The sequence below is a fragment of the Triturus cristatus genome, chromosome 2_1 (genome assembly GCF_964204655.1).
Source record: "Triturus cristatus chromosome 2_1, aTriCri1.1, whole genome shotgun sequence".
Taxonomy (NCBI): domain Eukaryota; kingdom Metazoa; phylum Chordata; class Amphibia; order Caudata; family Salamandridae; genus Triturus; species Triturus cristatus.
In genome coordinates, this window is record NC_140581.1 from 870529368 (window position 1) to 870543441 (window position 14074).

General features: G+C 42.3%; 1 long non-coding RNA gene across 2 annotated transcripts in view; it reads right to left on the minus strand.

The window, feature by feature from the left end:
• The window catches only part of LOC146866011 (uncharacterized), a 101384-nt gene that overhangs the window by 5715 nt on the left and 81595 nt on the right, over positions 1–14074 (minus strand). The window contains exon 3 of one of the 2 annotated variants that reach the window (XR_014976747.1): positions 2066–2155. The exons of the other annotated variant lie outside the window; for it this stretch is intronic. This is a non-coding gene — a long non-coding RNA (uncharacterized LOC146866011). The remainder of the gene's footprint in view (positions 1–2065; positions 2156–14074) is intronic. 2 annotated transcript variants of the gene reach the window in all.

Sequence of the window (14074 nt, forward strand, 5' to 3'; positions counted from 1 at the left end):
AAAATGGTAGTAAGTTTAGGATTTTGTCTTAAGTTAGTTCTGTGAATAGGGCCCTGTAAGTGTGGCCAGAGGTCCCAGGGACCACTGGCAACTCCTAATTGTTTTTGTCAATATTTTTAAAGGGGAATGTGCCCCGTGGGGATCCCTTTCTGTTTCCAAATGGCTTACCATCAATTTTGAATTGGTGTTAATATATTAATATTTTGTAATGAGATTTCGGTGGCAAAACATTAATACATACCTTAAGGAATTGGTATTTAAGAGGGCCTCTTCCAAATACCAATTCCTTTATGTTTACTTAACCCATGTAACGATTTGGAAAACTTACCAATCATTAATTGGATTTAGTACATTACCAAAAAGTGTTTTAGCATCGCAAACCCCCACATTTACATCTGGCCCCAAACTCTTTAATGAGGGGAACACTTTAACTCTGAATATTGCCTGAGGTGCACCTTAAAAAGACTTCTGAGCCCGCAGATGTGTTGGTTGTCAGTGTTGTCTTATAAATAACATATGTATTTGCAAAGTGTATGCTCATCCCGTGAGGCATCTTGGCTGGAATAATAGATATTAGTTTAATTTCCTTGACATTTGAAAGGATGAAAAGTTGAATGGAATGTAAGGTCAAACATAGATCCCTGGAATGGTTGTATTAGTCCACTGAGCCACCAGACAAGCTATACATTATAGTCTCCCACGTATAATGCATAGCCCTTGATTCCATAATTTAAACTAAAGTTCTGTAGTGCATGTTCTCAGCCTTATCAAGGATTCTGTTTTATCACTTATAATGTCACAATGCCACAGCTACTGCTATCACGTTGGAAATGCCCCTGACACAGCAACAACATTATGTTCTTAACGACGTTGGAGAACACTACAACCTTAGTAGTATCAGCTGCCTGCTTCTTCAAAACTATATTTATGAAATAGATGACTTACATTGCTTAAGAGAAGCATAGACAATTCTACTTCATAGATATTCCTTCAGCTTATCTTCATTTGGCTGTCTGGCATCCGCTTGAATAACGAAATGACAGAGCTCACATTTAATTTTAAATATATATTTTTTTAAAACATGACGTTCTAAAAAGTGTCTGATCACATTCTGAAGAAGTAGGCCTCAATGGGTAGGAGGCCATTTACCTTATTCTCGTTTATATAAATATTTTGTCCCAGATACACCATTTTAAGTTCCTCCAATGTCTGTTTCAACTGCCCAGCTCTCGTTTGTGGCAGGATAAATCATTCCTTTTTTTATGTGGATTTCCATATGGCAATATTTAGAGATAAAAAAAAAAAGTGCATTGGAAATGGCGCACATACACATTATCATAACAAAGAATTCATTTAGCTACAGTCTTGTGCTGAAAATGTGGGTCTATTTTATGCAGTCCATGACTACATCATCATCATAATAATCGCTGAGTAAAGCATAACCAGCACTGGGTTCCAAGGGTTGGTGAAATGTAAGCAACTATTTCTATGAAGAGATAGATTTTAAAGCTCTCCTTGAAGGTAACTGCTTTCACCTGATTCTTAAATGTCGAGGTAATTTGTTCTACAAAGTCACGTCACTTTATCCCTGTGGCGAGCTGTGATTACCCTCCCGCCGATTTCATTATGCCCGAGCTTGCAAGCATTCTCTGAACACGTGAACCAATGGCTTGCCTTGCTCATACTGTTACTAGGGTCTTGGAGGGTTTTCCCTTGTGCACGTTTAGACAAAAAGGGAGGGTAATACTTCAATCTGTGGTCATTGTATACCTTGGGAGTGTCAATAACTCCAACCATTTTTTTCTAGTGTAACCTTGGGAATGCCAGAAACTCCAACTCATGTTTCTAGTCTTACCTTGGGAGTTCCAGAAACTCCAACTCATGTTTTGAGTGTAACCTTGGGAGTGCCTGAAACTCCAACCCATGTTTTCAGTGTGAACTTGGGAGTGCCAGAAACTCCAATCCATGTTTCGAGTGAAACCTTGGAAGTGCCAGAAACTCCAACACATGTTTCGAGCGTTAACGTGGGAGTGCCAGATACTCCAACCCATGCTTCAAGATTTACCTTGGGAGTGTGAGAGACTCAACCAGTATTTGAAGTTCTTCCTTGGGGGTCCTGTGTGTCCTCTCCGTGAAGCTGGTATCCTTTTATTCCCTGTTGCAGAAAACAAATGTAAGTGAATGCTACTAAGTTACTGCAGTAACAATGTATAAAAAGACCTGATAGTGTACTGATGGTAATTGCCTTTTCATGTTGTTTCCTGTTTATTCCATGTTCATGAAACTGTACATTCCTACCTTCGCAAACACAGAATGTGTCAGGAGCGACACATCCGGCTAAGCAGTGTGCATCACCATAGAGCAGATCCAGTATCACAAGTCTCTTTTCTTATTTGTCACTACCCCTCTTCCCCCTAGGAATAGTATGTGATTCAGGAGTTTTCTCCATGGATCTTGTGTTTATCTAAGAGTGATAGGAGGTTCAGCATTGACTCCAGTGTCATCTCCACAATTGGGACCAGGTGAGTGCATGACACAAGGACAAGCCTTGCATGCTACCACCACTTGGAAGATATGGATGTTCAGATATATGTTTAGGACCTGGCCCAGACCCGGTCCAGAGACACTTCGAGTGTTTTAGATCTGGTTAGGGCTTTAGTGGCAGTACAGTATGAAGTCCAGTTCTTGTGAACCGAGAAGCAGTCACTTAAGAATGAACTGGTTCGATGTCCCCGTCACCACTTATCATCGTTATCTGAGAGGAGGGCTAGAACGGTTTCTAAGGACGTTCCATTTACTTTACAGTCCACACACCTTGGCTATTCTGAAAATTCAGCAAACGCTTTCCCTACCGACAGCGCTAACCCTGTTCATGCCACAGTTACCACTTCAGTGCCTCTGGCCTTGGCCCTGCCTCTACCGTATGACAGAACACGTGCACCCAGTTGTGCCATTTTTTTCAGGGGAATTACCAGTAGAACAGAGTTACTCCAGACAGGACACCCAGGAACCTACTTCTCAAAACGTTATACACACAAACATATTGAAAATCTCTGTGAGCAGAAATCCCTCTTGGGTAGCGTTAGTCAGAGTGTGAGTTGGGATGAAATCAACTCTTGGGTAATCACATTAGATGATTGCTTATACAATCAGTTCTCTTATCATAGCCCTACCTCATCTACCCCCATGAAGGAATCAAGATAAGAAGCCGTAACCGGTTTACTTGACACTCAGTTAGCAGATCTTCTGAGAATTCAAGAGACCTTAGTAAACGGTCAACTATGGTTTGAGAAACTTACATTGTTCAAGTATGTGCATGACTGAGTTCAGAATTGCCTAGCTTCTTTCAGAACAAGACACCCTCTTCCAATTCACTAGCCCATTCACAAGCTTTGCCCATACCTCCTTATCCTTGGCATGCCATTAGCATAGACCTTATTACTGGATTACTGTAATGCCCTCTACCCAGGTACCTCCAAATACCTGATAAAAAAGTGCAGTCTGCAGAATGTTGCAGCAAGAACTCTGCTGTGGATTCCCAAGTTCAAACCAGTCTCTCACTTATTGCACGGCCTTCACTGGTTGCTGGTGGAGAAGAGGAACTCCTTCAAGGCTCTGTGTTTATTGCACAAGGCTCTTTATAGTTCCGGTCCATCTTTTTTCCAAAAGCGGAACGCTAGCATACCAGGGGGGTAAGCTATGGAACTCTCTTGCACTTCGCTCGCAACCCAACCTGCAGTTTTTCAAAAGGCAGCTGAAGACCTGGCTGTTCCCACTCTAAATAACTGAGTCACTCATGCTATTCCCTCAGCTTGATGGCCCTTTTCGGCTCTTGATGCGTTCAGAGCTAAGACACCCTCTGGTAAGGCTCGCTCTATAAAAGTATTTCATTCATTATTTAATTTTCAGTTCCAACGGCTATACTACTGTTTTGATAGTGACCAATCACTTTTCCCAGATGACACATCCTATTGCCCTTAAGGAGATACCCACTGCCAAAACCCTTGCCATGCTGTCTGTTCACCAAATTAAGCGGTTACACAGGCTCCCCTGGGTTATGTATTCTGATAGGGGAATCACAATTCGTTTCATGATTTTGGCGAAGTCTTTGCACATCATGTACATTGATGCTTGACTCTAGTCTGTCTGTCTGTACCCCTCTAACGGATGGACAGACGGAGTGGGTAAATCAGGTGTTGAAAAAGACATTGCAATGCTTTTTGAGTCTTACCCCGGAACATTGGGAATCCATGTTACCTTTCGCTGAGTTTGCTTATAATAACACAACACATTCAGCCACTGAGGTTTCCCCCTTCTGTTGCCTAACTGAGATACAACTATGTGTGTTATCTGAGAACTTTGTAATGAGCTTCGAAAATGTACCTGTTATACAAGACTTATATACCCAACAGAAGGGGTTATCACACTTCCATCCAGCTAAGTTGAGTGCTCAAAAACATGTTGACAGACATCGACAGCCACATTCTGACTACAAATTAGGAGACCAGGTTGGCTGTCCGTTGAAAACTTGCAAATACAGGGTCCACGTAAGCTCCAACCCTGTTTTGCTGGTGACGAGTGATTAATCCCTTAGGTGTTAAGTTACAGTTGCCAAAAGACTTACCCATTCATCCAGTGTTTAATGTGTCAATTGGTGAAACTCTATTGTGTTCCGATCTGTCCAGATCTCCCTCCCGCACCCCTAACCCTGGATGGTCATTTGGAAATTGAGGTACAGAGAAACCTAGATTCTAAACATAAGAACGAATGCTCGTTTTATTTGATTTATTGGAAAGGTTGTGGTCCTGGAGAGCAGTCTTGGGAACCATCCAACAATCATGCCCCCCTTCCCCCCGGCTGGTTCGAGACAAATAATGATCAATCGGTCGTTCCCTACTGAGGGGGGAAGGAGGGAGAGGGCTGTCACTACCCGATCATGCGCCTTATGTGTAATTGGCCTAGCTCGCATGGCTCATGTCGCTTTATCCCTGTGGGGCTTTGTGGAGTGCTGTGATTCCTCACCCGAGTTTCCCCTCCCCTGATTTTATTACCCCCTGACTTTAAAGCATTCCCAGAACACGTGAACCAATGGCTTGCCTTACTCCCGCTGTTCCTGGGGTTTTGGAGTGTTTTCTCTTGTGTACGTTTAGACAAAATGAAACTTTTATTTCCTGTTAAGTGATTCCTTCCATTAGTTTGCACCAGCTCTTCCTGTAAGGTTAAGACAGTGTACTAATGTGCTTCCTTCAAGAGTCTTGGAGAACCTTCCAGATTGCCACATGCTACACTTGATCCCGCTGTTTCCATTGGAGCCTGAGCCTGTATATAAACCACACACAAATGCTTTGATTGGCCTATGTTTCCAGTGGAACAAGTTTCCTGCCTACCCACTCTCCCGAAGAATCAACAAGACCAGGGCAGAGCTCTTCCAGGCTACAATTCAATATCTTCTGGTGATTCCCTTGGCTCCAGCTCCCTCGACACATCCATTGTCTCTGCCTCCTGCTCAGCTACTCCAGGTACTCTGCAACTTCCTGAGTCAAGATCTCAACACCTTCTTCAAACTTAGAACAATTTGACGTACTAGGCTAAGTACCTGATATCAGGTTAGTGAACCCTATCCTTTTTATAGTAGTAAGCAGGCCAGAGTGTCGGCGTTCTCAAGACTACAGCATTGTCTTCAAGTTTCCTCTCAGAGACTTCCCTCGACTTCACCTTGATTGTTCTTGCTGTGGACCCTTCCTGCAAACATGGGGGCAGATTTACAAGCCCCTTGCACCTCTTTTACGCCGCCGTTGCATCACTTTTGTGACGCAGCGGCGGCACAAAGCCAGCGCCATGGTGCGGAGTATTTACAACGCGACACATCTGGGAGATGCGTCACATTGTAAAGCCCTGCGCCACATGTAGGCGTTCCGGCGCAGGAACGCCTCCTAAAAGTGGCTGAGTGAAATCTACAAGATTTCACTCAGCCACTTTTAAGGCCATGCTGCGTCAAAACCCTGCGCCTGCTTGAAGCAGGCGTAAGGATTGACGCAGCATTTTAAAGATAGGGCACCCCCGAGCCTTGCTGGAGCTGCGTCGTGCTTGCGACGCAACTCCAGCAATGCGCCGCCTTTACGGCAGCAGATGCGTCACGCATCTGTCCATTTTTGCCCCATGGTGCACCGCATTGTATTGTGCGGTGACGCACAATAACTGGCGCATCCCTGCTGATCTGCAGGTATGTGCCCTTTGGCCTTTTAACTATTTTTTGCAAGGACTACAGATTTCACTCTGTGTTTCTCAGATGAACAGTAGTGTCTAGCGAATTCTCTTTTGAGCATTTATTCATGTGTGATGCTTGTACCTAGATCAATATGTCTTGTATACCTTGGGAATGTCATACTCCAATCCAAGCTCCTAGTATACCTTAGAAGTGTCATACTACAACCTGTGTGCCTAGTTAAACTTTGGGAGTGTCATACTCCAACCTGTGTGCCGAGAAACTTTGGGAGTGTCATACTCCAACCTGTGTGCCGAGTTTTAACTTAGGAGTTTAATACTTTAATCTGTGTTCCTAGTATACCTTGGGAATGCCAGTAACTCCAATCCCTGTTTTCTAGCGTAACCTTGGGAGTGCCAGAAAATCCAACCTATGCTTCGAGTGTAACCTTGGGAGTCCCAGAAACTCCAACCTGTCCTTGGGAGTGTCAGAGACTCAGCCAGTATTTGCAGTTCTTCCTTTAGGGTTCCACTGTTTCTTATCTGTAAACCTGGTATCCGTATTTTTTGTCTGTATTGTAGGAGAAGCATGTAAGTGAATGTAACTAAGATAATGCAATACCAAGGTATAAGAAGGCCTGCGAGTGTACTGACGCTAATTGTTTTTTTTTGTTGTTTCCAGAGTATCGCAAGTTTCTCTTTTCTTATTGTGTCCCTACCCTTCCTTCCCCTCGGAACAGTGTGATTTAGGAGTTTTATCACTGGAACTCACGATTATCTGAGAGGGACAGGAGGTTCACCATCATTGTATGCCATTCCTTCTTTTGCCTTGATTTTGAGGTTTCTGGTGCGGGTGAGGAGGGAGGTAGCATCAACGATTTTGATTGCTCCAACCTGGCCTCAGTTATCCTGATTTTCTCCACACATTCAAAGGAGGACAGGTCAACACTTCATACTGCCAGTAGTTCCCTCACCTCTAATATTTCTTGTGATACAACAAGACTTTCTAGGGAGTCTCCGCTTTGAGGCTTTGAGGTTGAAAACAGAGGGCTTATGAGGAAATGTTTTTTTAGATCTATTAGTTTCAATTGTTCAAATCTCGTTGAAGAGTTCTTCTTTAAATGCCTACTCTCATAATTGGGTTTCCTTTAGAAGTGTTGTAATTCTAAAGCTTTAGGGGCCAGATGTACGACGCTTGCCTTTTGCGACTCGCAAATTGCGTTGCTTTGCGAGTCGCAAAATGCAATGTACAACAGTGTCACAGACACGGTTAGCAACTCCCAATGGGGTTGCAATTTGCATGCCTTGTCAATATTCATGAGGCAAGCGCAATTTGCGACCCCATTGGGAATGGCTGGCACTCCCAGGGATGGTGGCCTGCTGGGGTCAGCAGACCACCATGTCTGGGCAGTTTTTTTTAAATGCGGCCCGTTTCCCTTGAAGGAAAACAGGATGCAATTTTTAAAAAAAAGAAACTTTTCAGTTTCATTTTTTAAGGGCAGGACCACTGCCTGCTCTTAAAAAATATTTTCGCACCCATTTACAAAGGGGAAGGGGTCCCCTGGGGACCCCATCCTGTTTGCGAATGGTTTACCCTTGGCACGCCCCTTCCTAATAGCGAGTCGCATACGCTATTTTGCGAGTCTGTGACTCGCAAAATAGTGTTGGTACATACCACAACCATTTTTTGTGGTCGCAAAAGGGGTGAATACCCTTTTGCGACTGCAATGAAACGGTCGTACATCTGGCCCTAGATCACTTGTCAATAGATTTGGCCAACATTTAGTATTTTTGCAAGATGGCTTCCAGCTGAGTCTCAGAATTTCAGCACTTAAACTCCAATAGGTGGCGATTAAAGCCTTTAGAGAACCATGGGGTTCTATTACTGATTCGGATTAGCTAGTTGATCACCAATTTAAAAGTTTACAGAATATTAAGCCACCTGGTAGTACAGTGGTTCCTTCTTGGGATGTGCCCCCAGTAGGTTTTAGGTTTTTGACCCAGAATAAAAAATTGTCTCATAGCTATTTTTCAGCTAGGTATCTTGGTGCATCGGGTTCTCTGTCTTGAAGACATCCTATCAGCAGATTATTTCCAGAACAGAATTAACCTTAGATCTCTTTTGTTCCTAAAGTATTGTCTTCATTTCATTTGAATCAAGAGGCTATTCTACCTGAATTCTATTCTACTCCTTCATCTCTGGAGGAAGAGAGATTACACACTTTGAATTTTACAAGGGCTGTTCTTAAACATTTAGATAATGTAGCCCTTTTGTCTTTCAGATTATTTGTTTGGGAACTTTGGGCCAATAATAACCAAACTTTAAGCAGATGGATCAGGGCATTGATTTCCTAGTGTACAAATCTTCTAATTCTTCTTCTCCAGTGGGAATCCAGGGTAGATCTATGAAATTTATGTCAACATACTTGGTGGAGTAGCCACGTGGGCCACTCCTTACACGTTCATTAGGCACTACAGAATGGTGCAAAGCCCAGAACTTAATTATTTTTTCCCCAAGGTACTCTCTTCTATGAGTGATAAAGGAGAACTATTTGAAGACTTTCTATTTCACAATAAATATTTTTTGACAGCATGTATTGCTTAGGTCATCCTGTTTTTTACTTTGGTACATCTCACATAGTAATGAATTAAGCGAGGGGGAGTTAGTAGGTAATGTCTTCAATTAACTACAAGTAAGTAATTTAAGAAATTACCTACTAATTCCCCTTGCTTAATTCATTTCTATGTGAGCTGTACATTACTCCAAATCCTTCTCCGTCGCTTGATTCATTATTACCTCCCTAACACCCTTTCTGCCCAGGCCGAATTAAAACTTTGGTCTGTGGCCTGGTTAACTCAGGCAGTATGGAGAGAGGAGGAGCTTTTATGTTGTATATACTTTTTATAGGATTGGTAGGCCTGGAAGGAGGTGGGCACTCCTCCCATAGTATTGAGTGAAGTGAGGATGAAGGACTATGAGTAATGCAATTACCGGTAAGTAATTGAATGCATTAACTCCCCCCCTTGAGCTATACCGGAGGACCCTGTGCTGGTACCTATGGGTGAACAGATGTAATAAAGAGAAATCAAGGCATTCATAATGAGTCCTGTAAGGGTAAAAATAAAATTACAGTGGCTGGTGCTACTCTTAGTTTGTGGAATTAATATCGACTTAAGTTCCACCAATCCAACAAGACAAATAAAAGCCCAACATCCTTCAGAGTGGCTCCGCTATGTTTTCCTTTCAGAACATTTTTGAAAAAATGGGGGTATATACTGCATTTCACAGTCCAATTTTCAAATAGATTTTTTCCTGAGAAATAAACTGTACAAACTTGATATCACAATTGTTGATAGAATGCTTGACAAAAATTATTCAAAAAATGTAACAAGATGATAACAGAAATTTACTGATTCTGGACAGCACAAAGTTCTGACAACAGGCAATAAAACAAATATTTTGAGATTTGAACATACTTAGGGCCAGATTTAGAGCTAGCCGTGTGGTAGTCTATACTCAGAGTGGTGGAAGACATCAAGTCCACCACCATGACGGACAACAAACCACCATATTTAAAGATCAAGCTCACAGAAATGTCACAGCAGTTCCTCTTAAGGTACAAAAAGCATGGAGAATGACCGCCATAGGTTTTGATAGATGTTAACCATACTCTTCATTTACCAAAAACAGATTCCCAAAGGATTCGTTTGTTTTTCAAAAACAAATAAATAATGACCCCCAGTTCCAGGGAGTTTTTGTAACTGGATGTCTGTTAATTTTTATTTTCTATCTGTGACCACCAGGTTTTTCCTGGTATTGACGTACAGAAAAAAGCCATCATCCCTAAACTGGGTGGGTGATTTGATGGCTTTACTTCGATTGTGCCTTCTCCATCAATACGTTGGGAGTTCATTTTCTGACGTGAAGCCAATGGGGACATTGCCGTCGGAAAACTGATGGGCTGTCTGACTCAGAATTGTGCGGGTGGATGGAGGATTTGTGGACAGAGCACTCAATCATGTTTGTACCTTGTCTGCCAATCTCTAAATCTGGCCTTACTGTGGAGGGCTAATAATCCCGAATTAAAAAGCACACGATTGAGATCTTGACTAGAGCTATTACAAAATTAAAATACAACATGCTTGGTACCTGTGGTGAATTTTGACCAGATATTGGGCCAATTTCAGAGTTAGGTGGATGAGATTCTCCATCATGAATATAAGGCCTATCCCATCCACCGTAATACAAGTCAATTATATCCTATGGACCTTTAAATATGGTGGAAGGGCTATCTGTCAGGTTTGTGAAAGATTAATTTGTCCGCAAAACTCTTAACCAGGCCCATTATCACCAATGGGGATAGCCTCTAAACTTGAAACTCATAAATCATTTCTTCAATGCTGGGTGATGTTTTTCCTGAACATAAGTTTTGGAAATGGTATGGCAAAGCAAAGCATCAGCTAATCGCTTCTCTCTCGATACACGTAGCATGATGCAGATACGACCTATAACTTCTTACTCTGGTTATGGAATTCTTCCAGGACTTCATGGATAATTTAATAACCTGACTTGATACCTCAGAATTTGCTATTCCAAGCAAATACAAAAAAAGTTAAAAATTTAGAGAATGAACATTTTAACATAATATTTCCACTCAGCTCCTTCCAAATATTAATTTAAGGTAGGCCACAGGAGCCCTACTTATGCAGCAAAAATATTGTTTCAAAGCTATAGCCCAGTAATACTTCCCAAAGACATGACTCTGTTTTCCCGTTCTATGTAAACATTTTAGATTTCTAGGATTCAATCGCACAAAGTTTCCAATGCAGGAATTCTTGCAAAATACACTTTCAAAAGTGAAGGAACTTTTCTTATTTCCAGCACCTTAATAATGAGAAAGGCCATGCTCCACACAGATAACCTTTGCTGCCTGAGGTTTGGAGCGCCCCAGATAAATTACTGGCCTCAAGATATTGGTCACTTTTAACATCCTCCAATTATTTTAGTTTTGCTATCATCAGCTGAAATATGAACACCAGCATAAGAAACCAAAGCTGTTTAATGGTGAAGTAAACTACTCAAGGAAAGATCCAAAATGCCCAGGTCATCTGCATACATTAAGGTAGTCAAAGGGTGCTCCACCTATCATAGGTGGTAACACAGTTCTTATTAAAGAAAGATTGGGATATCAGCAATTTATAAGTGGTGGGGTTAGTAAACATAACTACTGAAGCTTATTTTGCATAGGAATTTTAGCCATCAGAGGATTATAAGAGGCTAAAACTATCCTGCGCCAATTAGGAGACTATGAAATTCACATGGCCTTAAAAAACATGTGGATGAACATTAACTCCACAGTGTGCCTCGATTAAAGCTATCAAAAGAATAGGAAAAATCCACAAAAGCCACAAATAATTTCTGATGTTACCTAATGCATATTTCTCATATAATACCTCCAAAGACAGGATGTTGTCCACCACTGAACATGATGGACGAAAACCCACGTGTTCTAGTGGCAAGAAGTTTTTTTTTTTTTTAATTTTGTTTATTAGCATTTAACAGGACATATCATGTCCAAAAACAGTATACAACTTACAGACTGTAGGACTACCACATCCTTCATCCCATACCTTACAAATACATAGTGACATCTTCCAAATTTGTACTTACAATTTACAATGCAACACATAGTCAATGATCTTGAGCACTTTGTAAATAATCCACTAAATATTTCCAATATTCCCTAGGCTTGGCTCCAGTGGGCAGCTCCTCTTCATACGTTTTCAGCGCATCACGGCAATAAGCCATATCTTCAAGCCAGCCTTTGATGGTGGGGGTTTTCTGACTACCCCAGCATAATGAGACTCTTCGCTTAGCTAATAGTAAGGCTACAACACAAAATTTATGCTTAGTAGCTTGTACATCTTGCATTAGCCCCAACAAACAAACTCGTATCGTGCATTCTATATAGTTACCCACCATCCTACCGAGCATCTCCACCACCTGTACCCAATAGACATTGATCAGCTGCAGTACCATACCAGATGTATAAAAGTTGCCGCATCTTCCCCACAGCGTTGACATCGGGCATCAGGTCGCAGACCATATCTATATAGTCTGGCAGGAGTGTAATAGGTTTGATGCAAATATTTAAAGTGTAGCATGCGTAAATTACCATTAGGCGTAAGCATGCTTGTGAGCGTACAGCATCTTGCCCATTCCTCCCCCGTGAGAGGATTCCTCCAAGCTATTATTCCACCTTAATAAGGCCTGATGTGCGCTACCATCAATGTCCTCCTGCAATTTCACATACAGTTTCGACACCATATGCACGCACCGCGTGTCAGTGATCAGCAGTTGCAACGTTTTTAGCTGTGGTGGCTCAACGGGATAGGATGGGTATAATTTTTTGATGGCACCTTGCAATCTATAGTACGTAAATTGAAAAAGTAATGTCTGGTTGCTAATAAATGTGAGGCTCTTTGGCTCGACAAAGTTGCCATCTAGGTATAAATCACCCATTGTATCAATACCCACTTGTTTGAGAAGTTGCATACCTTTGTCCTCCTGGGTAACAGACAGTTTTGGGTGTTTAACCAGTGGCATTGCAGGGGCATACAATGGCAATTTATGGGCTAACCTGCCCATCTTACGCCATGCTGCACACGTGGTGTCAATTGTATTAATATCTCTGGAGTGCGGAGGAGGACGTTTATAAGGAAAAATAGCCGTCAGCGGAATAGGATGCGCATCTCCCTCCTCTATTGCTACATGTGTTAGATACGGTATCCTATGATACCAATAATGCGCATATTGCGCTTGCGCACATAAATAATACAGAAAAAGATCTGGCACCTGAAGACCCCCTTTCGAACAAGGTAGAGTTAGGGACTGTAATTCAATTCGTGCCTGTCGGCCTGCCCATATCAGTCGCGTTACCATAGCGTTTATTCTGCTAAACACCACCGCCGGAGGTGTGATAGGTATGTTATTAAACAAGTATAGTAATTTGGGTAATATAACCATTTTTACAATGGCCGTGCGATCAGCCAGTGTTAAAGGGAGCTGTATCCATCGTCTAACTTTGTCTTCCAGTGCATCAATTACTCTTCCATAATTAACATGGATAACAACCCCCGGATCTCTATGGTACCAAACGCCCAGGTTCAGTTTGCCATTCAAGGGGGAACTCAGTGGAGTGTGGCTGTGTAGTGTCAGTGAGAGGTATAATTAGCGATTTGGTCCAGTTAATTTGAAGCCCCGATTGCCTGCCAAATTTAATATATTCTCTCAGCTAGGGGGCTAGATTCACATCCGGATCCCGCTCATATAGCACCATATCGTCAGCGTATAGCGAAATATGTAACGGTCTTTGTGGGAACTGTAGTGCAGAGTAGTGGTGCCCTTGCCGTATTTTACACGCCAACGGTTTGAGTGCCAGCGCAAAAAGTAACGGGAACAGCGGGCATCCCTGCCTCGTGCCTCTCGCAATTGGTATGGCCCCCCGACACATGCTGATTAACCCGGATACGTGCTGTGGGCTCTGTATAGAGTATTTGGATCCACCGACAAAAGACTGGGGGAAACCCCATACGCTGCAATACAGCGTGAAGATACGGCCATTCAATGGAATCGAAAGCTTTGGCTGCATCCAAAAGGACTGCAGCAGCCTTCGTGGACGGGATCAGATAATGCGAGAGCGCAAATAACGTTCTAGTGTTATGTGCTGTTGATCTACTGGGTATAAATCCGGACTGATCGGGGAGTACGAGCTTAGTCATGAGGGGTTGCAAACCCTTTGCAAGAAACTTAGCTAGTATTTTAGTATGAACATTTATTAAGGACAAAGGCCTGTGGGAATCACACTGT